Raw genomic sequence first — 23,569 nt, forward strand, 5'->3', positions numbered from 1 at the left:
AGTAAAGCATCCTGGACATCAATTGAGCACATCCAATTTTCCTGCCTCATCAGAGGTAAACTGGACTTAACTGTGGCCATCCGTAATTTTGTCCATTTTATAAACTTGTTCAGGCGACTTAGATTCAAAATAGGTCTGAGGTCACCAATCTCACTTTTTTTTTTTTACTTTTTTTTGGATTATCAATGAAAATTGTAAATAGAAGATTTACAATCTATATCAAGTAATAAAAAGAGAAAAAAAAAACTATAAACAAAACTATATACAGAGTCCATAATAAAAGTTCACATTGAACAAAATCATTAATACTTTTCTAATAAGTCTACGTTTTTGCCAAGATAGACATTTGTGTGATACTCTGTTCTATAACATATAATTCCTTACTATATACATATTTTGCTACAGAGATGAATTTATAGAAAGAGAGGATATTTTTAATTTTCCAGTTAATTGTGTTGACTTTTCTAGCAATAGCCAAAACTGAGTAAAGGAGATGCACTTGTGTTTTTGGAATAACATCTGAAATTGGAACATTGAATAAGATCAGAGAATTTGTAATATTACAATTATCTGTCCATAGTGCCTTAGCAAACATTTCTAAATTTTTCCCAGAATTGTACAAGCATCTTACACTCAATCATGTGTAGTCAACTTGCATTTAAAATCTCAACACATCTCCAACAATTTATTTCTTCTTTCCTATAAATCAGTGCAATTTAATGCGGTGTTAAAACTAGAAATTCAACTAAAAATCTTATAAATTACTGATAAGATTTATTTTTGATCCCCACACTATTAATACTAAATAAAAATTCTAATATTTTTGGCAAGGGTTTTGTACTTATATTATAACTAGCTAAAAGATAGACAATTAGATGTATGTCATTTTTCCTATATAAGAATGGATACCAAAATTTTAAATAACTTTCTTTAAGGTCTAGGATTTTCTAAGCATCCATTGGTAGAGGCTATATGAAACATCAGAAATAAAAAGAAGTTATGTACTTACCATAACATTCCATGCGAGTTCTTCAGTTCGCCTTCATTCTTTACTGATGGGTTCGGAGCAGATTCCTCGGCACCGATACGGCCAATTTCAATGCTCGAGGACTACAAATAGCTTGAGGCTAAGTCCCTATCCCATGATGCACCTGTGAATTACCTCAGATCTTGTTTGCTGCGTATACCAATACCATATGTCATTCTTTCACGCCCAGAGAAAAGAATAGAAGGATTGAGTAACCAGGATGGATCTAACACCTCGGTCATTTATCAGCCCAGGAGGGGGTAGGAGGAAGGGACTCAAGAATGAAGGCGAGATGAACAACTCGCATGCAACATTATGGTAAGTACATAACTTCTTTATGTGAAGTTGTTCAATCTTGCCGTTCATCTTTACTGATGGGTAGCGTTCCCAAGCACCATTAATCTCGGGTGGCTCACGGGAGTATATTTCTCAAAACTGTGGATCCAAAGGAGGCCCTGTCAACTTTGTAATGAGTGATAAAGGTGACCAAGTGGCTGCTGCACAAATGTTATCAATGGAAAGTCTGGCAGAAAAGGCAGATGATGTAGAAACTGCTCTGGCTGAGTGAGCTTTAATCTTGTGCTGCAAAGGCATATTGGCAGCTGAATAGCCAAATGTAATACAATCAGATAACCATTTAGACAGAGTAGTTTTAGCCACTGGTCTCCCTTCCTGGAGTCTGAAAATGAAACAAAAAGTTGGTCTGATTTCCTGAAATCTTTTGTTCTATTCAAATAAAATCTGAGTTGTCTGAACATCAAGTTTGTGCAGCATATACTCTAAATTGTTAGAATGGTTGGGGAAGAAGACTGGCAAATCAATAACTTGGTTGAGATTGGTTTCAGTGCAAACTTTGGGCAAGAATGAGGAATTTGTTCTAAGTGATACTTTGTTAGCATGGAAATCAAATAGGGAGGCTTGCTGGATAAAGCCTGAATCTCTTAACGCTCTGCGGGCAGAAGTAATAGCTACCAGAAAGATGGTCTTCCAAGACAAAAATATGAGATCACAAGATGAAGCTGGTTCAAAAGGGGAAAGAATTATGTGGGAAAGCATAAAATTTAGATTCCATGGAGAACAGGGAGATTTCACAGGTGGTCTAATATGAAAAGTCCCTTTGAGAAAAGTTTTGAATAACTTGTGAGACAAGATATTCAGTCCTTCAAATCCAAGATGAAAATTAGAAATAGCAGCCAACTGAACCCGAACTGTTGTTGCTGCAGCTCCTTTGTTAAAGATCATAGTCAAGAACTCTAAGATGGAGGCCATAGGGGCGTGGTAAGGATCAATATTATTTTTGGAGGCCCATATAGAACATTTTTTCCACTTGCTAAGGTATAGCTTCCTAGTAGAAGATTTATGAGAAGACAAAAGGATCTGTTTTGTCTCACTGGAAAGGTTATGGAACCTGGCTATGATGGGAACTGGAGCAGCCAAGCTGTGAGCTTCAGGGACCGCAGAGAGGGATGAAGATTCCCCCGACTGAGGTGCGTCAGAAGGTCTAGAACTGGGTCCAGAATCCAAGGATCCGAAGTCGAAGGAAGGGGAACCAAATCTTATGAGGCCAATGAGGGGCTATTAGAATGACGGTTCTTCCCAGAGTTTTTGCTTTCCGTAGAACCTTGGGTATCAACAGGATTGGTGGAAAAGCATACAGGAGACCCAGAGGCCAATCGTGTATGAGTGCGTCCCTTGGGGCTTCTCCCGGAGGAGGAATCAGGGCAAAGTAGCTTCTGTATTTCGTGTTGATGTGAGTGGCAAAAAGGTCACAGCAAGGCTGGCCCCACCTGTGGAATATCCTGTCCACTATTTCTTTCTTGAGGGACTTCTCGTGGGGCAACAAGATTGCCCTGCTCAGTTTGTCTGCTATCACACTGGATCTCCCTGGGATGTGCAGTGCCAACAGAAAGCGCTCGGTGGAAACAGCCCACTGCCAAACTCTGAGAGCCTTGCGACAAAGAGGGTAAGACCGGGTTCCTCTTTGTTCAAATACCAGACCACCGACATGTTGTCTGTCTGAATTGCAATCGTACCCACAGGAAGAGAGTCCTGAAAGTACTGCAACACCAAAAGTACTGCTGTCATCTCCAGGACATTGATGTGTAGATGCGTCTCTTGATCGGTCCATGTGCCTTGGGCAGTCTTTCCCTGAAAATGCCCCCCCCCCCAATCAGGGAAGCATCCGTGGTCACTGTAGCCACTGGAGGGGGTAACATAAATGGGCGTCCTATCGAGACAAAGTGAGGTCAACCACCACTGAAGGTCTCCTTTTTGCAAGAATTTGTGATCATTACAGTGCGAGTCATAGGGAGCTCTTGGTAACACCATTGAGTGAACAGCAATTGTAGTATCCGCATGTGCATATGAGCTAGTGGTATAGCTAGAATTGCTGCCGCCATTATGCCTAATACTTTCAGAACTTCCGATGTTGGTGCTTTGTCTTTTGATAGAAGAATGCTGACATGTTGACGAAGAAGAGAGACTATTTCTATTGGAAGCCTTAGTGTGGTGGTGTTGGTGTCCAACTCTGCCCTGATAAAAATGATATGCTGCGATGGCGACAAGGCAGATTTTTCTGAGTTGATTGTAATGCCCAGATGATTGCAGAGTGACAGAGTGGACTCCCTGACCTGAATGAGTTGATGCCTGGTGGTGGTGGAAAGGAGCCAATCGTCTTAAGTATGGAAACACCTGGAATCCTAGATGCCTCTGGTGAGCCGTGACCACTGCCATGCATTTGGTGAACACTCTGGGGGCTGTAGTGAGACCAAAGGGCAGGACTCGAGACTGGTAATGATTGGTTCCCAGCTGGAAGTGCAGGCGATCCCTGGACGGTCTGGCCATTTTTATGTGGTAGTATGCATCCTTGAGATCTATCGAGCACATCCAATTGTCTTTCCCTAAGAAGGGAAGTACAGACTGAAGTGTGACCATCCGGAACTTCTCTTTCTTTACATATTGGTTCAGTCTGCTGAGGTCCAATATGGGTCTCCAGTCCCGTTTTCTTTGGAACCAAAAAGAATCTTGAGTAAGTTCTGGATCCTGACTGGTCGGATGATTCTTTCTTAGCAACGTTTGGACCTCTTTTGTTGCCTGTTCCATGTAACTGGGTGGAACGCCCGGGATTTTTCTGACGATTAAGGGGGGGTGTGGTGAATGAAATTAAGTGCCCCCTGGAAATCATACTTTGTACCCGGCTGTCTTTTATTTTGAGCCAGGCATCTGGGTACAAAGATAAGCGACCCCTGACTGCCTCCAGAGCAGGAGAGTCCGGCCTCCTCTCAGCAGCGCTGGTAGGGCTTCCCAGACAAGTGATCTGTCACCCTGGTGTTGTGGACCCCTTCTGCCATGAGGGCGGCATCTTCCATTATTGCCCCCTCCTCTGGCCCTGGAGGGGGGTTTACCATGTGTGTCCTGAAAGGCTCCTTGGGCTTTTCGGAACCACATTTTTCCTCCCCTTTGACCTTTACGGTAGGGACAGGTAGGGGTGGAAAAATGGGCCCAGGCGACAGAGTCTTTCCATCCTGTTCATACCTGGTTAAGGTTTCCTTCACTTTAGGCCTGAAATGGGATGAGGCATCAAAGGGAGTGTTCACGAAGGATGACTTAAAGGGCTCTGCGAAGGAACACAAGCGCAACTCCTGTACCCTCTTCTGCCCTACTCATTCCATCAGCTGCATAAGATATGAAAAGCATGGATGAGTTGACAATAGAATTTAGGGTAGCAAGCTGGGCAGCAACTTTGTCGGAAGCTCCTGCAGCTACTGTACCCTGAAGAGCATCTCCCAAGTCCTTAAGGAGATCTCTTTGCAACCTAGTAAAATGGGTTAAATAGCTCAGTGAACGGAGAGCAAAGGTTGCTGAACTAAACATGTGCTTCCCATATCTATCCATAATCTTAGACTTTCTGTTAGGAGGACGGACGAGGAAGTCTCAGACATTTCCTTTTTGGTGACTGCCGCCACCACCATGGCATCAACTGGAACACCTTTTGTCAAAAATAATTTATCAAGGGGGGGGGGGGAATTAATTTATTAGGCCTCCTAGGGACAAGCTCCACGGTATCTGGAGACTCCCATGCCCTTCGAGAGACCAGCTGAATCAGCACATCGAAGGGCGGAGTCACCCAGGAGGTGGAGGGCTGAGACCCGAAAGCCTTCTGGAGAACCGACTCATCCTCAGTAGGGATTTTGGACTGCCAGTCACCCCTCTGCCTAAGGATCTCAAGTATCTCAGCGAAGGAGATATCCTCAGAGGGGGACCATGGGGACCCTTCTGACTCATCTAAGTCAGTATCCGATGTTAGAGACTCCTGTGGGGAGTCTAGGTGTTTCCTCTTACACAAACTATTCCTGGGAACCTCATCAGTGGGAGCTTCTGGTAAGGTCTCAGAAGAGCAGTGGCCACCCAATGGGGCTTCCTGAGGCTCTGAGTCTCTAAGCTTGGTGAGGACGTGCAAAGCAGAAGCAGACACAGGCACTCTAGGGGAGGAGGAAGGCAGACCAGAGATAGAGGATGTCCTAGGAGACATGACTCTCCTCATGGCAAAGAAAGCACACCTGCTCCGATTTGAGGGAGCCGACGGATTTGAAGAAACCATCGACACCCCCGGCACCAGGGCAGTGGGCTCCAAGCCAGAGGTAGGAGCAGAGCTCATCTGAGCCGAGGCCCCAAGAGGCAAAGTCAGAACCAAAAAGTCGGTCCGACTGTCCTCCCTGGACCTGACCAGAGTGTGTCGGCTCCTAAAGTTCTCAGTAGGCACCAAGGATGTCAGAGTACACAAAGCCGAAGACACAGTAGCAGGCTTTGGCTCAGAGGGTTCCACTATCATCAGGTCTGCCTCCTCCAGCTCCGAAGGCCCAGCATGGCATGGAGTAGGAATAGTTCAGAATCGGTGCAATGGTCTTCGGCTCCGAAACCATTTGGGTCGAAGCAGATAGCATTTTTGCTAATGCTGGTGCCGATAGCTTCTATACCACACAATCCACGTCCAGATCTGACAGGCTGATGGATGATCAAGAGGATCATACCAAAGGTGGTACCGATTGGATAATTGGACTCTTCAACACTTCGGACACCAGTTCCAAGACTGGGGACTGGCTCCAAAAGGTAAAGACTGTCGGCTCCAAAGGCAGTGAAGCCAAAGTCAAAGACTTCTTTGATTTCTTGGAGTCCGATGTCTTGGAAGACTTTGAAGACCTTCTGGATCCATCCTGGTCACTCAAAGCTTCCTGAAACGAAGGCTTCAACAAGCCTCTAACGATTAGTTTCCTCTCTTTTCCTGCAGGACCCTAAATGAAAAGGAATAACAAATGGCACAAATGTCTTGCAAATGCAGAGCCCCTAGACAGTAACAGACATTTTTTTGGTCACACTTTGGGCACTTTTTGAAACCAGACTTGGGGTGCTTATCTTGGTCAGTCATAATAATGTTAGAAAAAAATTACGGTTACCACAAAAAACTACAACAGTAATTTTTCACAGAAACCTGGAATAATTGCAGACTAAATCACACAATAGTAAATTTCCACACAAGCCTTAAATAAAATCAGGCTAAATCACACACACACACACACACACACACACACACACACACACACACACACACACACACACACACACACACTATAACAAGCATAAATGTGATATCACACAAGCAGACTATGCAAAAAGAGATGGCTGCTAAGAAACAACAACCTATCTAAATTAACTTTTAAGGTTTACTGTAAATTTCAACAGCAATAAAGAACTAAGCCTATCTAAAGTACAGAAGGCTAGACAGACCACACAGCAAAAGACTATAACTACCTGCGTGACTATAACTATCTAAGAACTGTGACAAAGGTCACTGAATAACACACTGCAAGCTTATCTAAATTAGTTAAGGTTTACTGTACTAAGTAAGCCTTATCTAAAAAAGCAGAAGGCTAGACAGACCACACCAAGTACAGAAAACTACTACTAAACTAGGCCTAAAAGGGGCCAACTAGAAATTTATTAAGAACAGTAAATGGGAAGGGAAAACACACTGAAAAGCTATAAGAGCTTTATAAACAATCATAACTAACTATTCTAACTAGCAATTTTTTTTTAATATGATTGTAATGAAAAAACAGATTTTCTGGCCCGAGCTAAATCAGAACCTCCGATTTGTTGCAGCGGCAAACTAGATCTGGGGATCTTGGGTAATTCACAGGTGCATCATGGGATAGGGACTTGGCCTTAAGCTATTTGAAGACCTCAAGCTTTGCAACTGGCCATATTGGAGCCGAGGAATCAGCTCCGAACCCATCAGTAAAAAATGAATGGCGAGATTGAACAACTTCACATTAAATGTTTAACCAGGTAATTCCACTCCATCACATTCCTAAACTTAGTCAGAATATAGTTAAAATTAGGGATGGATATAGAAAACTTTCTCGCATTCATGCAAGTCTTTTAGAACCCAATATATTTTATTAACATCTAAGAAACAATTAGCGTACATCTCATATTCAATGTTTGATATTAAAATTGATTCATGTAATGCTTTTCAATTTGAAGTACAAGAAGTGTTTAGCCAATGACTCATATTGATAAGAGCCAACTTAGCATATAATTCAAAGTTAGGAAATCCAATCCCATTTTCATCTCAGCTTTTTATATGCCAGTCTAAAGCTATTCTACGCTTTTGAGGGTACCACAAAAATTTAAGTAAAACTGAGTTTTATCTGTCTAAACGTTTTTTAGGTGGGAGTATAATCTGTATATGAAATAGGATTTTTGGTAAAATAATCATTTTTATCAATGTGAGCCTTTCCTTCATAGTAAAAACATTTTATTCTAGTTATCAGTTTTATAGTTTGTAGATACAGTATCTTTCCAGGTAGTTTTATGATGATTCCCAAGTATTTTTGTTTGTTCTCCCAACCAAATTCTCTATATATTTTTAAGAAAGTATTTATTTTTTTACTTATCAATAAAGTGTCTGTTTTATCTTGACTGAAATTTAAACCAGAGATCTTTTCAAAGTAATTTGACTCAAGGATATGCTCTAATGAAGAATCAATGTTACCACTTGAGAATAAAATGTTTGCAAACAACTGAATTTCAGAACTATAATTATCTTTGAAGGAAAAGCCCCCGATCTTTGTATTATTTCTAATAAATGTAGAAAAAGTTTCAACTGAGAGTGCAAATAATAAATTAGATAAAAGGCACCCTTGCTTTGCCCCCTTTAGTATTTTGAATAAACTAGATAAAGAATCAATTTTAACAAAAGATAATGTATATAGAACTTCATTATTAATTCTATAAAACTTAAAAACTGTATACCTTAACCATCTTTTATAGATATGACCAGTTGATGGAAAGGTTTATCTAGATTGAAGATTATGACTGAACGTTCTTTCTAATTTTTATTAGCAACATCTATCAAAGTCAAAAGTCTGATGATATTTTGCACTTTCCTGTTTAAAACAAAAACAGTTTGATCATCCTCAATTAAACATCACATTAATCTTTTTGCCAATATGCCCATAAAATTTTGCAATCAACATTTAAAACAGAACTATGATAAGAAGAGCACATTGTTGAATATTTTCCTTGTTTCAAAATAGATTATCAATGATGATTTCCAAGAGGGAGTAACACAACTCATTTCTAACCTCTTCAAATGAATTTTTAATGAAATCTTTAAGATATTGTCTGGAATTAATTTATATGTTTTACAGAATTATGCCCTCTAGACCTGGGGCTTTGTTATTTTTAAAATTTTTAATTTGTTCTTTCGGTTCCTTAAAGGAAATTGATTTATTTAGTCTAGTATTTTGCTCCTTTGTTAACTTATATTTTATATTGTCCTTTAAAAAGTTGTTCATTAAATCACTTGTTTTTTAGGGTTGATTTACTGTCATTAATAATGATTTTGAAAAGATTCCAATATAGCTTTTATATCGGTTTGCTATTAGTATTATCAATTTTATACTTAATCTCACTAATATGACTAATATTACTTAAGCTTTTAGCTTTAATAGCAAGTACATGTAAATGTTTAGGATTAACTGATTCTAATTTGAGTTTTTCCAAATTAAGAGAGACTTTATGGCTTAATATTATACATATTTTTGAAATAATGTTTTCAGCTCAGAGTTTATCATTAGGTCTTAGGTTTAATTTCATCAGTTTTAGAATGCAGTAGAATCAGTTCTTTATCCCATTCCCTTTTCTTTTTTTTTGATAAATACCAAGTTTTAATTCTGCCATATAAATATGCTTTTAACGAATCCTAGAAAAACATGAGCAACTTTGCTGTTTTGTTGAACTCTATAAACATATTTAATTCCTTTAAAAAACATTCTTCAAACCCTTTAATCTTTGTAATATCAGCTGGGATTCTCTGCCAAAAAAAAAAAAAAAAACAGATGCCTAGATTTTATGTTAAAATTAAAAGTTATAGCTTTATGATCAAACAGCCACAAAATTAACGATACACCAATTTTAGATTATTATTCATTAGATGCAAAAACTTTATATTTGCTTGGGTAGTAAATCTGAATGAATAGTGAGTAAATCCAAGGGAATTTGCCAATTTTAAATCATAAATATATTTTAAATTCATTGTGTTTATGAAACAATTCAATTGTTTAGCAGAGGCTGACATTCTAGGTATTTGTCTTTCGTAGTATCTCTTTCAGAAAGTATACAATTAAAACCTCCAACTAATAAATGTTCTCCTTTCGCATGTAGAGTTATGTCTAAATATTTTTTGCAATTTTACAACCAATTCCAGGTATCCAATAAACATTTACAAATGTGTAATATTTATTGCTAATTTCAAGTACTACCAACCTCATCATACAATTTTTATCACAGTAAGTATCTATAACTTTAGGCATAGAGGTAGATTTTTTCCAAAGCATAAGAGTGCCTCTCCTTTTGGAACTATAACATGAATCTGCTAGGATTGAAAAATCTTTAACAACTTTAGTTATATCTTTTTTCAACAAGTGTGTCTCCTGAAAATAGACTATTAGCTTTGTTAATTTTGATATTTTTAAATAAGCTACCTCTCTTCATGGGATTAAGACCATTGATGGGTAATGAAAGACATTTATACATTAACATCTTAAACATACAACACATCAAACAATTAAAATATGATTTTACATAAGAAAACTTATTGTAAGTTTGACATTTTGTTCTGGGCAAAATCACAAACAACTAACTATTTACACTTCTTACCATGGAATAAAATATTCCTGGTCTGATGAAGTCATACAAACCACCCTCAATCCATATCTTATTACCACCCAGTCACTCTTTATTGCTACTGCCATTAAAATTAATAATACCTATGTACTCACCATAACTTGGTATCAGAGTTATCTGTAGTCACCATTCCTCGTGTATGGGGTTTAGGATCAGACATCGGATCTGAGCTGACACACTTTAAAAAGCTTACCTCAAGCTCCTCCCCTCCCATAATGGTCTGCTGCTCACTAAACCCTCAGATAGAGTTTGCCGCGGAGAAAGAAGACACCTGCCAACAAGAATCCTCTAAATCCTGCAAATCCATTAGGAATCGGGCTGGAGGGTGGAACCATGATGAATGGTGACTACTGATAACACAGATACCAAGTTATTGTGAGTACATGACTATTAATCTGATGTTATCCTAGTCAGCATTCATCAAGTATGGGTCAGAGCCCCCAGCTACCCAAAATTCATGGGTGGCCTTCAAGGAAGGACATACCGAAGAACAGTGGAGCCAAAGGAAGCCCATAATCTAGATACTAAATCAAGTTTGTAATGCGAGATGAATATATGAGGAGAAGACCAAGTTTCTGCCGCACAAATGTCATCCAGAGATTGACAGGCTATAAAGGCAGCTGAAGTGGCCATCGACCTGGTGGAATGAGCCCTAATTGGTCCAGGCAAAGAAGAACCACATCAGTAGTAAACGAAGGAAATGCACTGAGAAATACAATGGAAGATAGTAATTTTTGACAAAGCCTGGCCATTCCTGTTAGTTGAAAAGGCCACAAACAATTGGTCTGAGAGCTGAAAAGACTTAGTTCTATGCAAATAGAAATGAAGCCGACAATGAGCATCTAATATATGTAAAATGTATTCTCCTTTATTAGTATAATTAAGAACGAACACTGGAACTTGGATTGATTGACTGAGATTCAGCTCAGTGGCCAATTTGGGCCTAAATGAGGGGTTGGATTTCAAAGCTACTCTATCTTTATTAAATAACTAAGTGGCCTTAATAGGAACAGCCTGCAATTCTGATACTCTCTTTGCTGAGGGGCCACTAAAAAGGCAGTCTTCCTGGAAAGAAACTTAAAATCGCGGGATGCAGCAGGCTCAAATGGGGGTTTGCTCAGAGATTGCAGTACCAGAGTAAGATCCCATGGTGGAGAGGGGTCCCTGACTGGGGGACGCAACAAAAACACACCTTCCAAAAAGGCTTTGCATAGTCAGGAAGAAAAGGTAGGCTCGTGACTGAGATGATAATTACAAATTGCTGCTAATTGGACTTGAATCGTAGAAAAATGAGTGCCCTCCTTAAAAAAGGAAGCCAAGAAAAGGAAAATTAGAAATGGAAGCAGAAAATAGATAGAGATTCTGACCGCTAGCCCAGACAGAGAATCTCTTCCACTTAAACCTATAAACTGTTTTGGTGCAAAACTTCTGAGAAGCAAGGATAATATATTTCACAGGGGATGCTAGCCTGGACTTGGCAATAATCATGAGAAGTGGACAAAACTCTGTCAGATGGAGGGGTCTGCAGATTCAGGAGTAGACTGAGTGACACATGAGATATTAGATCCGGCACTGGATTGAGTACCCAAGGGGGGGTGCTTCAGAGGAGATCGTAGGAATGGGAACCACAACTACCAAGGCCAGAAGGGGGAAATGAGGATCAACTGTGTCCTGAGGTGTCTTGCTTTCTGAAGAACTCTGGGAATTGGGGGTAACAGTGGGAAGGCATAAAGGAGACCTGGAGACTAATTGTGAGTCGGTGTGTAGTGCGTCCCTGGGGAACTTCCCCTCTGGGAAAATCAGGGCGAAGTAACAATTGCATTTGTGACTGAAAAGGGAAGCAAACATAACAGCTCAGTTGACCCCACTGATAGAAGACTTGCTCCACCACTGAAGGATTCAGGGACCACTTGTGATGGGTCAGGATAGCCCTGCTCAATTTGTCTGCCAGCACATGTTGGAAGCTCAGGGAATGTGCACTGCAATAAGAAAGCTCCCCGAGGACATCACCCATTCCCAAACCCTCATGGCCTCACGACGAAGCACATAAGAACATGTGCTCCCTTGCTTATGCACCACACAACTGCCATGTTCTCTGTGTGAATTGCTATCACAGTGATACAAGGACTGCTCTCATCTCCAGAATATTTATGTGCAGCTTGGTCTTTGAATGGGACCACTTCCCTGAAAGTGCCTACCCCCCCACCCCAAGAGGGAAGCGTACGTGGTCACTGTGGCTGTTGGAACAGGTGAAGAGAATGGTCTGCCTGTTAGGAGGTCTAAGCAATCCATCCTCCAAAACAGGTCTCTCCAACAAATTGCTGTGAGATGAATGGAGACCGACAGGGGATGAGAGATGGCAGACCAATGGACCACCAGGGTCCACTGTAGAACTCTCGCATAGTATCTGGCCAGTGGCACCAGATTTGGCAGCTGTCATGGAACCCAAAGCCCTGAGAATGATAGAGACTTAGGATGGGTTTTCTCCAGAATAGCCTGAATGTAGGACCGAAGTAGTAGTACACGTCGAAGAGGAAGGGCTGCAATCTCCAAGGTGGTGTCCAAGTGCGTGCATATAAATTCCAGTTGCTGAGAAGGGATCAAGGAAGACTTGTCCAGATTCACAGTTATCCCCCAGCTGATCGAAGAGGTGGAGGAGGAAGTGTGTAGCCTGCACCAGTTGATGCTTTTTCGGGACTGAAAGGAGACAATCGAAGAAGGGAAACACCTGGAATCCTTGCAGCCTGAGATGAGCTGCTACCACTGCCATGCATTTGGTGAACACCCAGAGGGCTGTGGTGAGACCAAAGGACAGGGCTCTGAATTGAACGTGACTGGCTCCTAAGCAAAAGCGGAGGAATCTCCTGGACCACCTGTCTATTTTGATATGATAGTACGCATCCTGGAGACCCACACAGCACATCCAGTCATTCTTGTGAGGAAGGGGCACAATGGACTGTACAGTGGCCATCCAAAACTTCGACTTCTTGGCAGACTGGTTCAAAAGGCTGAAGTCCAAAATGGGATACACATCCCCCATTTTTTTGGGGTACCAAAAAGAAGCAGGAATAAGTTCTAGATCCTCTCTGTCTGCGGGGACCTTTTGGATGGCTCTTTCTTTAAAACGGTTTAAGACCTCTAGGTGGGCTAACTCTCTCTGACTGGGTGGCGTGGCTGGGAGAGATCTGCTTCTTGGTGGGGAGTCTGAAAAGGGAATGTAGTAGCCCCTGGATATGTTTCTTAGCACCCACTGATTGTTTGTGATATCTGCCCAAGCTAAAGGCTGCAAAGTCAAGAGACTCCCGACTGCCTCCAGGAAGGGACAGTCTGGCAACACCTCAGGGACATTGGAAAGGTATTTCAGAGAAAGGCTCTCTTGAACCTTGGTTGTGCAGGCCTCCCCTGCCTCTAGGGTGATGTCTACCATTGAAGCCTCTTCCCCCGTCCCCTGGAAGAGGAATCCTCTTGAGATTCCTGAAAGGAAGACTGCTACTTTTGAAACCACATTTTCCTCCATTGTCCCCTCTTGCTTACTGTGGGTTAAGGTTTCTTTAACGCTGGGTACAAAAAGAGGAACCGTCGAAGGGGGTGTTGGTGAATGATGCTTTGAAGGCCTCTGCAAACCCGCGTAAATGCAGCCAGGCATGACGCCTGATGGCAATGCCTGTGCCTGCCACCTGTGAGGAACCCTCTGCAGAGTTGGATATTAACCTCATGGATAAATTAGCTATGGATGTAAGAGTAGACCATTGGGAGAGATAGACAAAGTTCTCCAAAGACACGGTCTCTGAGAGGGAAGTTGAAAGCTCCTTTATCAAGTCCCTTTGGAGATGGGTAAATTGGGTCAGATAGTTCAAAACTTGCAGGCTGAAAGAAGCCAATGTTAGGACCCACTTTGCAAATCTGTCCAATGCCCTCGACTCGCAGTGGGGAGGATGGACAGATGAGTTCAGCTCCACCAACTCTTTCTTGATGGCGACAGCCACCACAGTAGGATTAACAGGAACCACCTTGGACCAGAAAGCTTTGTCAGAAGATGAGCTTAGAAATGTATCTGCTCTTTTGGGAGGCTCAGGGGAAGACTTGGAAGAGGAAGGGTCCCTTAAGGGGGAAGCTCCACCCTGGAGGCTAAACTGGCTGGGCTGACTGCAAGCAGGATAAGGAGGTGTGCTCAAATATGGGGCTGAGGGGGAGAGTGGTGAGTTGGAGATGCAACTCCAGCAGCAGAGGGATCTTTCCACTGTGATGAAGTAGGGACAAGGAGAGTCCCCAAAACCCCCATCGCCCCCACGCAGTGCACTGGCTCCCCTAAGTCTAATCCCTGTGAGGCCAGACTAGGAGAAGGTAAGCGGGAAGGAGGAGAAGGCTCTCCAAGCCTGTGGGCTGGGGTGGCCAAGAGCCTCAACTCAATTTGAGTTTTCAGAAAGGAGCACATCATCCTATGTCTGCAGACAGGATGCTCTTGTTGGATCAGGAGGAGATGGAGGACTTGGCTGGAGACCCGTGTCAAGACCCAAAGGATCCTCTCCTATGGTCTGGAGAATTGGTCCTACGTGGGGGAATAAACTAGTCCCCTCCCAAAAGAACCAAAGGAAAATCCTCTACAACAATGAGATTCCGTAAGGGCCTCAGATCAGACACGATTGGGTCGGAGTAGATTTGTGGATCTGAGACAGATAGTCTCAAATCCTTCAGATCCGACAGGGTCGGATCCATAACAAGTACGGACTTGCTCAGATCCAAAAGCTTCAAACCAGAAGCCATGCTTCTGGGAGTCAAGGGCAAGACCCTCAGATCAGAGGACCTGGAACCAGAGGCCTTGGATCCAGGAGTCAACTTCCTGGAAGCTCTAGGATTCTAGGATCTTGGATCAGACACTGCTAAAACAGGAGTCTGATCCGGAGACCTTGAATCCAACCACTTGCTTGTTTGGCAGGAACTTCCCCGGAGGATGAAAAAGGAGGCTCCTTTCTCATGTCCAGAGGGGGTCCGACTTGGTCAAGGTTTCTTTGACCAGGGGACCCCCCCCCCCTTAAAGCCTTTTAGCAAAAGCTTGTTCCGGCAATCAACCAGAGCTCTGGGGTTGAATGCGGCACAAATGCCACATTCAACCTTCAGATAGCCTGCACTGAGACAATAGAGGCACTCCTTGTGCGAGTTGGAGACCGGCATCTTCCAACTGCACAAGGAGCACCTCTTAAAACCCAAGTGTTTCTCCAACATGGAAAGAAAAGCGACCAAAAACCATAAAATGACAGCCAAAGGACAGTACCACAGACAGGCCAAAGTCAAAACCAGAAGTCCGTCCCACAAGCACAATTACTATACACACTAAATTAACTCCAAAAATCAAAGGAGGTGAAGAGAATCATACCAAAAGGATGCCACTACCTCGGAAAAGGACCTACTACTATCAGAGAGAAAAAAGGACACCAAAACCAAAGTCTATGAAGAAGACAGAAAACTAGCAAAAACTAAAGGAGGATTTTAATACTAAAATCAAGGAAAGGAAGAAACAGCCATTATACCAAGAAGTTACTACTTACAATACACGGGGGAGCTGAGCAATCTGTGTCAGACATGCAAAACAGCAAATGAGATCTGAGAGGTTAGAGGGCAGCATAGCATTATGGGAGGGGAGGAGCTTGAGCTAAGCTGTTGTCTAAAGTCTGCCAGCTCGGATCCAATGTCGGATCTTAGACCCATATGTGATGAATGAGGACTAGGATAACATCAGATCCTAATTATCTAAATGTAAAATAAAATATGGAACCATCTCCTACTAACCATCTGTCATCTACATCTACTTATTCAGAATCTAATTTTGATCTTTATTGTAATATTTAATTTGAAATATCAATTATATAATAATCCAAATGAAATACTTTTCCCAATAAATTATAATTTGCATCGTAATAATGTAATTTCCAGTTAAGATGTAATTGCTTTTATTCAGAACAGAAAAAAGTTAGATTGTTAATATTTATGAAACATTTTTTAAATATTAATCTATATCTATCTCCTCAAACAATAAGATTCCTTTACCTCCAGAAAGAATGTAATTTTATATATATATATATATATATATATATATACACACATATATATATATATATATATATATATATATATATATATATGTATTGGTCAACTACCATAGATCGAAATTACACTATTTCAAAATATGGTAGTAGTGTCCCACTAACGCAAAAGTGCACTTCAACGAAAGTGCACTTTCATGAAAGTCACTAGAACAAAGGGTTAGGGCTTGGGTAATGGATAGTGGATAGCTAGTAGGGCTATCCACTATCCTTAACCCAAGCCCCAACCCTAAGGTCCATGACTACCGCACCACAGTACAGGAAATTGTATTTCCTACACTGAGCAGTAGTTACGGACCTATTTCCTGAACTGTGGTGCAGTAGTCATGGACTTTAGGGCTAGGGCATGCATTAAGGATAGTGGATAGCCCTACTAGCTATCCACTATCCTTAACCCAAGCCCTAACCCTAAGGTCCGTCACTACCACACCACAGTGCAGGAAATGTCCCATTTGACTTAGTGACTTTCGTTGAAGTGCACTTTCGCATTAGTGGGAAACTACGGGAAACTACTATCGTATTTCGAAATAGTGTAATTTCGATCTACAGTAGTAAATCCATATATATATATATATATATATATATATAAATATACACACACACATGAGAAAAGTACAGTCACCTATATAATAATGTACAACTATATTTAGACCTTCTCTAATAATGTAGAAATAAAATTAAGCTGGGATAATCTAAATGCCATTAATTCGAATTCTTAAATTAATCTAGTCTTAACTAGGAGTATAACTTATTTAAGATACACATTTACTTTACCTCTAAGAGTCTCATACAGTTGTTGCACACAATTCATTTTCTACCCCAAGTTTATAATGTCACTGTAATAAATAGAGATTTATATATATGGCAAACAATGATGTCATCATTACTAAAAAAAGAACCTGGAATCAACTCTAGATTCTAACTAGTTAATGGGAGAGCAATTTGAGGACTCCTTTTTCCAGCAGCTTTGAAATTTCTATGGTACTAAGTCTGACTGATTAGGTGGAATATCAGGGACTTTTTTTTTTTTTGTGGTTGAAGAAAAAATGGAACTGAATAACATCTGGGTATTATTCTTAGAACCCTGGAGTCTGATGTAATCTTTTGCCAGGCATGAAGGTGTAAGGAGAGATGCATCCAGAGTGCAGCAGTTGGGCAACCATTCAGAGGCGATGAAAGAATTTCTCCAAAAAGGGGCCTCAGAAGACTTGAGGTTGAAGTCCACTTCTGCCTTAAGGGCATCGTCTATTAAATTTGCCTCCCCCTCTGCCACAGGGAGATCTTTCACCTTGGAAAGAACTCAGATTTGCAGAACCACATCATCTTCCACAATCTCTGGTTTCTGGAAAATGTTCTTTGTAGGGTGGAGAAGCATACTCCCACTGCAGAGAGAGTCTTGCCATCTTGTTGACTCCTAGTGAGTGCATCTTTGACTTTGGGTCCAAGCAAGGTGGGAACATCATAGGGGACATTGATGAAAGATGACTTAAAGCCTTTCACAAAGTCACGTAGTCATATCCAGGCATTGTGACACATGTTGATTCCAGTGCCTGTCGCTCTGGTCATATCATCAGCTGTGTTAGCATAGACACATGGCCTCATTAGAGGAAGACTGAAGGGTCAAAAGTTGAGAATCCACTGTTTTTTGAACATCTGCTGGCAGTACTCCTGAAAGAGACTTTGTGATCTCCATTGTCAAGTCTCTCTGGAATCTTGTAAGATGAGCAAGGCAGTTCACTGACTGAAAAACAAAAGCTGACACAGCGTAAGTCCACTTTCCATATCTAACCATCGCCTTAGACTCTCTATTAGGAAGATGGATGAAAGACCTTTCCTCGATAGCTCCTTCTTGGTGGCTGCTCTTCCACCATCATAGCATCTATGAGTAGTCCTTTACTCCAGTACTTACTACCAGTCAGAGCAGACACAGTATGTGATCATCTCTCTTTGGAATGGCCTCCACATCATGTTCCTTTCATGCCAGTTGATCCATTACATCTATAAGCAGGTCAAAGGGTGGTACTACCGACGACAAAGTTGGTCTTGCACCAAAAGCCACCAAGAATACGCACTCATCCAGATAAGGATCTTGGGATGATCAACACAGTCTGTTTCATTAAGTCTAGAATGCTTCCAAAAGGAGATATCTTCAGAGAGGGAGCAAGTCAAACCTTCGCCTTCCTGCAAGTCAGTATATTCCCTGAAAGACTCAAGTGCAGTCTAAATGTTTCCTCTTACATGAACACCTTCTGGGGGTCCAGCAGAACAGTCGGAGTCAGACAGTAAACTGACAAAGCAGATTTTCTCAGAAGCTCTTGGTACCAACTGTTGTTGTACAACAGGATGTAGAGGAAAAGCAGCAGACTGCATGTGGGGTTTGGGTGAAACTAGAGTAGTAGTAACTGCTTTGTCTTTGGAAGACGCCAAAACCCTTTCAAAAGCTTAAAAAACAGAGGCCACTATCAGCAGTGATGGTTCACTCTGCTCAGATGGGGAAAAGAAACTCAATGCCGATGAACCTCAGTTCTGAAGATAATCTCAGTCCCAAGCTATACAGAGCCGAGGTCCCGAAGTGAAGAAATGAATCCAAGAACCTCAAAGTTGAATCACTCCATTTAAGCTAGACTCCGAAGCATCAGCTCCTACTGTTATTTCGATCTGATGGTATCAGTATCAAGAGAGATTGGGATATAGTCAGTGTCTAAGATGCCAGGAGCTCCTGCAGCATCAGAGGAGCTATAGTTCCAATGAACTCAAAAAGCCAAAAGTTGGATTGTGCAGATCCCTGTTTGGAGGAGTTAAGATGGCCAACATTTCGCACCTACCCAGGGGATGGTGCCAGGATACCCAAGCTGCATCTGCGTCTTTAAAAAATGTTCTCATCATCCTGCCGACTTTCATCTCTGTAAGACTTCTAGATGACAGAGGAGATGATGCTACTGAGGAGGGTCGAAAGTATCTCTCTTCTTCTTGTATTGGAGACCGAACCTTAGACACCACTGGTTCTGGTGAAAAATTAGTCCTTGGAGAAAGAGTATGAGGCCAAGGGGTTGTCAGTCCCATCCTTCTTTGGATTTTTGGGTCAGGTTCGAAATATGTGATAGGTTCTGGTAACTTCTTTTTTCTTTTTGAATATTTGGTTGGAGATTTGCTTCCTTCAGTTTCTTTGTCATGAGGGTTTACCTTAGCTTTTTCCTTCTCTTTGCCAGAACAGGTAGAAGGAGGTGAAGGTGACCGAGTAGCTCCTGTCTGAGCTGGAAGGAGGCCCTTAAGAATTAGATTTTCTTGCCGTGTTTGAAGTGACCTGGCAGTGAAGGCTGCAGAAGACTAGCAGTCCGTTTCCAGGTGAGCCACACCAAGACAACAGGCACATTTTGTGTGAGAGTCCTAATGGGACTTGTGTCCGCAATTCAGAGCATCTTCTGAAGCCTAAAATTCCTGACGTGTTGAGATGAAAAGTTAAGAAAGGTCAGCAGAAAAAACAGTACACAAAAAATAGCTGTAAGCATACAAGTTGTTAGTATAAAAGTTATAGCACTACAGACTAAACCAACAGAATAGATCAACTGTCACTAGAACTTTTTCTGTTATACTTTTCACTTTGTAGTTTAAAAAAAAAGTTAATGTATACATAGATATTTCTGACAACAGCAGAAATACCTATATATACATAAACTTTTTTTTAAACTATAAAGTGAAATGTGTAACAGAAAAAGGTGTAATGAAAGTTAAACTCTTGCGGTAGAAGAGTGTGCTGAAAAGAACTTTCACAAAGTAGCAGTGAACACACTGCACATATGTCTGAGCTGCAAATGAGATCTGAGTATCTGTACCTCAACCTAGGTTTTCATAAGGAGGAAAGGAGTCAGGGAACAGACAAGCTCAAGATTGTTCCTTCAGATATAACAACCCTCATGCTTGAACGGACGAAAATAGACAACGCTGATCAGAAAATAAATTGTACTGACATATGTTCCTACTTGCATACATTATACATCACATATCTTTTCTTTCTTTGCAACTATCAGTCATACATTACATAAAATTGCTGAATTCCTGCCTTCCCTTAAACCTCACTCCTTTTCTTCCTTCTGATTACTTTGTGTGTATTCTTCACATTATTTCCATTTAGTTCTATGTAATTTGCTCATTCCCTTTTCTAAGGATCCCTCTTGAAGTTCTTTTATTGCTTTTATAATGTTCAGTACTTCAAATACTGTTGATTTAGACAGCTTTCTGTTTCCTAGTAACTGCTTTTTTGGCAACCAACAGAATTAAACTTAAGGCCTTACTATGTCTAGGCAATTCAGATCCAGTGTCCCAGCTCAAAAAGAATCATATTTAGAAGTTATGTACTCACCATAACGTTCCATCTGAGTAGGTGACTTCATTCGGATGCAACCTGTGGGTATCGGATCCGACCTCGGATCCGAGCCGGCAATTCAAAAGCTTAGGCTCCGAGCTCCTAGCTCCTCCCTCTTACCCATAATCCCCTGCCAAGCCCTGACTGACCTCAGATTGAGTTTGCCTCAAAATACTGACAACAGTACACTAAAACAGCATAAATACTCGCTCTAAAAAGGTCAGGGGATGGAGGGGGGGATGGTTGCATCCGAATGAAGTCACCTACTCAGATGGAACGTTATGGTGAGTACATAACTTCTAAATCTGAAGTAGGCAGACTTCATTCGTCTGCAACCTGTGGGACAGAGTCCCTAGCTACCTGAATCTTGGGCGGCCGTCATGGACGGATGTTCCGGAGCACCGCTGAGCCAAAGGATGCTCTTCCTCTAGAAACAACATCCACCTTGTAATGAGAAATAAAAGTATGAGGCGAGGCCCAAGTAGCTGCCGCGCAGATATCATCCAATGATACACGGGACTTAAAGGCGGCTGACGTGGAAACTGCCCTAGTAGAATGAGCCGTAACTCTCTGAGGAGCAGGTCTGCCTGAAGTGTCATATGCCTGCAGAATACAATTAGCAATCCATTTAGATAGAGTGACTTTAGATACTGCTTTACCCAGAGCAAATTTAGCAAAGGAGACGAACAGCTGATCTGATTTCCTGTGGCCAGCTGTTCTGTTAATCTAAAACGTAATTGTCTATGAACATCCAAGGAATGCAATTTGTATTCTCCTTTGTTTGAGTACTTGGGAAAAACACCGGTAAATTGATTGACTAGTTCATATTGGATTCAGAAGAGACCTTGCGAAGAAAAGATGGATTGGTCCTGAGGCACACCCTATCAGGGAAGAAAGAAAGATAAGGCGGTTTGACACACAGAGCCTGAAGCTCAGACACTCTTCTGGCTGAAGTGATAGCTACCAGGAAGGCAGTCTTCCAGGAAAGGTACTTTAAATCAGAAGAAGCTGCAGGCTCGAAGGGAGGAGCAGTAAGGGCCTGCAGGACTAAAGACAAGTCCCAAGGCGGTACAACCTCCTTGACTGGAGGCCTTAACAAAAAAACTCCTTTGAGAAATGTTTTGCATAATTTCGCCGTCATAAGGGAGCTGTGTCATGACCAATGTGATAATGCGAGATAGCTGCCAATTGTACCTTAATCGTGGAAGAACTAGCCCCTTGATGAAAGAGGTCTGTTAGAAAATTCAGCACCGCTGACATAGGTGCCGAGAAAGGATCCAAAGTTCTCTGTCCTGCCCATATAGAGAATCTCTTCCATTTACTCCGATAAACCTGCCTGGTGGAAGGTTTATGAGCAGCCACTAAAATGGCCTTGACCGGTGATGAGATACCGGGAGTCCTAATTAAGGTTGGAACTGGAGCAGCCAAGCTGTCAACTTCAGGGTCCGCAGATTGGGAACTGATATTCCCAGAGGGTGAGAGATGAGATCCGAAATTGGATCCAGAATCCATGGTGGATTGATTTTGTGAGACCATACGAAGGGGAACCAAGGTTGTCGAGGCCAGAATGGGGCAATGAGAATCATTCTGCTCCCCAAACTGTTGGCTTTCTGCAGAAGCCTCTGCATCAGAGGAAGTGGAGGGTAGGCATAAAGGAGACCAAGCATGCACCAGAGCATCCCTCCGGAACTCCCCTGGTGGGGGAAGCAGAGCGAAGAAATTGTCGCATTTGGCGTTTGAGGGAGAGGCAAAAAGATCGCAACAGGGTTGCCCCCAAACGGCAAAAATCTTCTTCGCTACTTGAGGATTGAGAGACCACTCGTGTGGAGAAAGGATAGTGCGACTGAGCTTGTCCGCAAGGATGTTGGACTTTCCCGGAATGTGCGTTGCTACCAGAAAGCGTTTGGTGGAAATTGCCCATTCCCAGACTCTCATGGCCTCTCGACAAAGGGGGTAAGACCTGGTTCCTCCCTGCTTGTTGATATACCAGACTACCGACATGTTGTCTGTCTGAATCGCAATAGTCCCTGAAGGAAGAACGTGGTGAAGTGCTTGCAACGCTAGGAGCACCGCCCTCATTTCCAGGACATTTATATGCAATGACGTCTCTGTGGGATTCCACGTGCCTTGGACAATCTTTCCCGCAGAATGCCCCCCCCACCCGAGGCAAGAAGCGTCCGTGGTCACTGTGGCTCGGGAAATGCAGCGCAAAGGTCTCCTGCCAGGGGCTCCGGAGAAAGAAGCCACCAAAGAAGGAGTCCCTGCACGCTCTGCTGACCGCAATCGGGCGTTTAGAGAAGAACAAAGAGGGACCACTGAACTTGAAGGGTCCATTGAAGAACCCGCATGCGTAAACGGGCATGAATGAGAAGCGGGATAGCTGCCGCCATAGAACCTAGGGCCCTCAGGACCGAAGCTGCAGTTGGAGATGGTTGCAGGATCGCTGTCACATGACACTTCAGGCTGGCGATACGGTCTGGGGTGAGGAAGGCTCGTATTGATCTGGTGTCTAGTCTTCCTCCTATGAAATCTATAATTTGAGTGGGATTCAGAAAAGATTTCTCCCAGTTGATCGTGATGCCCAGCCTTGGTGCTAGTTGAAGAAAGTAATCCCTGGCTGAGCACAGAAGATGCCTTGATGATGCCGTCAGGAGCCAGTCGTCCAGGTACGGAAAGACCTGTAATCCCTGGAGCCTCAGGTGGGCCGCTACCACCGCTAGCACCTTGGTAAACACCCTGGGGGCTGAGGTGAGACCAAAGGGGAGGACCCTGAACTGATAATGACTGGCTCCCAGCCGGAAGCGAAGAAACCTCCTGGATCGTCTGTCC

The 23,569-nt window shown here is 42.3% G+C and overlaps 1 protein-coding gene across 4 annotated transcripts in view; it reads right to left on the reverse strand.

Annotated features, from left to right (window-relative positions):
• The window catches only part of ASZ1 (ankyrin repeat, SAM and basic leucine zipper domain containing 1), a 1,559,240-nt gene that overhangs the window by 972,892 nt on the left and 562,779 nt on the right, over positions 1-23,569 (reverse strand). The window lies entirely within an intron of this gene.

The sequence above is a fragment of the Protopterus annectens genome, chromosome 11.part0 (assembly GCF_019279795.1).
Source record: "Protopterus annectens isolate FY-2018-M chromosome 11.part0, PAN1.0, whole genome shotgun sequence".
Lineage (NCBI taxonomy): Eukaryota > Metazoa > Chordata > Ceratodontiformes > Protopteridae > Protopterus > Protopterus annectens.